The sequence below is a fragment of the Schistocerca nitens genome, chromosome 1 (assembly GCF_023898315.1).
Source record: "Schistocerca nitens isolate TAMUIC-IGC-003100 chromosome 1, iqSchNite1.1, whole genome shotgun sequence".
NCBI classification, from domain to species: domain Eukaryota; kingdom Metazoa; phylum Arthropoda; class Insecta; order Orthoptera; family Acrididae; genus Schistocerca; species Schistocerca nitens.
In genome coordinates this window covers 607,689,772-607,692,411 of record NC_064614.1, presented here as the reverse complement: position 1 = coordinate 607,692,411, position 2,640 = coordinate 607,689,772, and the positions used below count along the sequence as shown (strand labels likewise).

Here is a 2,640-nt window from a genome sequence, read left to right as displayed (position 1 = left end):
AGGATGGCCGGACGCGGGATTGAACCGTCGTCCTTCCGAATGCGAGTCCAGTGTGCTAGCCACTGCGTCACTGCAGAAGTGAATGTCGCACTCGGGATACCTGTCACCGCGCAAACAACACTAAGAGAGCTCTATACTCAGGGGATTGCAGGGCGAACTAGAATTCCAAAACCACTCATCAATTAGACAAATGCCCGTAACAGGGGAACATGTCCGAAAGAACAGACACCATATCCATATAAGCATATAGTTCTGGCAATACCGGCCGTGACCTTCTTCTTCTGTGCGGATACACACATATTCCCCGAACTCTTAAGGGACTTGGTAAGAATGTCTTCCACTAGTAATGAGTGTATTGGGGTGGGGCACTACGAATGTAGTGTGTGGACATACAAGGTGAGAATGTGGGTCTCGCGGGAGGCGTGCGCGAGATAGTCCCTGCAGTCGCACTATCCTATGTGCCCTCGGTGGCTCAGATGGATAGAGCGTCTGCCAAATAAGCGGGAGATCCCGGGTTCGAGTCCCGGTCGGGGGACACATTTTCATCAGTCCCCGTTGATATATATCAACGCCCGTTTGCAGCTGAAGGTATTAATATACACTCCTGGAAATTGAAATAAGAACACCGTGAATTCATTGTCCCAGGAAGGGGAAACTTTATTGACACATTCCTGGGGTCAGATACATCACATGATCACACTGACAGAACCACAGGCACATAGACACAGGCAACAGAGCATGCACAATGTCGGCACTAGTACAGTTTATATCCACCTTTCGCAGCAATGCAGGCTGCTATTCTCCCATGGAGACGATCGTAGAGATGCTGGATGTAGTCCTGTGGAACGGCTTGCCATGCCATTTCCACCTGGCGCCTCAGTTGGACCAGCGTTCGTGCTGGACGTGCAGACCGCGTGAGACGACGCTTCATCCAGTCCCAAACATGCTCAATGGGGGACAGATCCGGAGATCTTGCTGGCCAGGGTAGTTGACTTACACCTTCTAGAGCACGTTGGGTGGCACGGGATACATGCGGACGTGCATTGTCCTGTTGGAACAGCAAGTTCCCTTGCCGGTCTAGGAATGGTAGAACGATGGGTTCGATGACGGTTTGGATGTACCGTGCACTATTCAGTGTCCCCTCGACGATCACCAGTGGTGTACGGCCAGTGTAGGAGATCGCTCCCCACACCATGATGCCGGCTGTTGGCCCTGTGTGCCTCGGTCGTATGCAGTCCTGATTGTGGCGCTCACCTGCACGGCGCCAAACACGCATACGACCATCATTGGCACCAAGGCAGAAGCGACTCTCATCGCTGAAGACGACACGTCTCCATTCGTCCCTCCATTCACGCCTGTCGCGACACCACTGGAGGCGGGCTGCACGATGTTGGGGCGTGAGCGGAAGACGGCCTAACGGTGTGCGGGACCGTAGCCCAGCTTCATGGAGACGGTTGCGAATGGTCCTCTGCGATACCCCAGGAGCAACAGTGTCCCTAATTTGCTGGGAAGTGGCGGTGCGGTCCCCTACGGCACTGCGTAGGATCCTACGGTCTTGGCGTGCATCCGTGCGTCGCTGCGGTCCGGTCCCAGGTCGACGGGCACGTGCACCTTCCGCCGACCACTGGCGACAACATCGATGTACTGTGGAGACCTCACGCCCCACGTGTTGAGCAATTCGGCGGTACGTCCACCCGGCCTCCCGCATGCCCACTATACGCCCTCGCCCAAAGTCCGTCAACTGCACATACGGTTCACGTCCACGCTGTCGCGGCATGCTACCAGTGTTAAAGACTGCGATGGAGCTCCCTATGCCACGGCCAAACGGCTGACACTGACGGTGGCGGTGCACAAATGCTGCGCAGCTAGCGCCATTCGACGGCCAACACCGCGGTTCCTGGTGTGTCCGCTGTGCCGTGCGTGTGATCATTGCTTGTACAGCCCTCTCGCAGTGTCCGGAGCAAGTATGGTGGGTCTGACACACCGGTGTCAATGTGTTCTTTTTTCCATTTCCAGGAGTGTAATTGTAACTTCGTTCTAGACGGCTGCAGGTCATCGATGGTGTCTGTTCTTTCGTAACAGTGAACGACGGCTGCCGAGACGTGTATCGGTGAATAGAAGAGCAACTGTTCGGCAACGGACTGCCCAGATGAATCAAGGGGCTACCAACAGCGTCTCCCCAACGACCGTATGAGCCTACACAGCAAGCATCTAGTTCATGCACCCATGCTGACTGATGTTCGTTGGCAACGAAAGTTGGAACTAGCGCAGCAGTACTGCTAGTGGACGTTCGCTGAGTGGCGGCAGGCGGCCTTTTCAGATGGATCATGTTCTTTTATGCTTCATCAGTAAGGGCGGGGGGAGGGGGGGGGGGGCGCTCCAGGCCGGAGGATGGAGGATGGGGTATGTTTATGTGGCATTCCCTTGGTGAACTCGTCATTGAGGAAGGCACAACTGATCAACAGAAATATGCCTCTATCCATGGGGACTATGTCCACCCCTGCATGCAGTTCGTTTTACCTCAGCTTGATGGGATCTTCCACCAGGACAATGCAATGTGTCACAAAGTTCGCCGTGTACGTGCGCGGTTCGAAGAGCTCCAAGATATGTTTAACGTACTCCCCCGGCCAGCAGACTCCA

General features: G+C 55.0%; 1 non-coding gene across 1 annotated transcript; it reads left to right on the top strand.

Annotated features, from left to right (window-relative positions):
• The first annotated feature begins 461 nt into the window (after positions 1-461).
• Trnai-aau (transfer RNA isoleucine (anticodon AAU)) lies at positions 462-535 on the top strand. The gene has a single exon. It is a non-coding gene; the product is annotated as a tRNA-Ile (tRNA).
• The last annotated feature ends 2,105 nt before the right edge of the window (positions 536-2,640 follow it).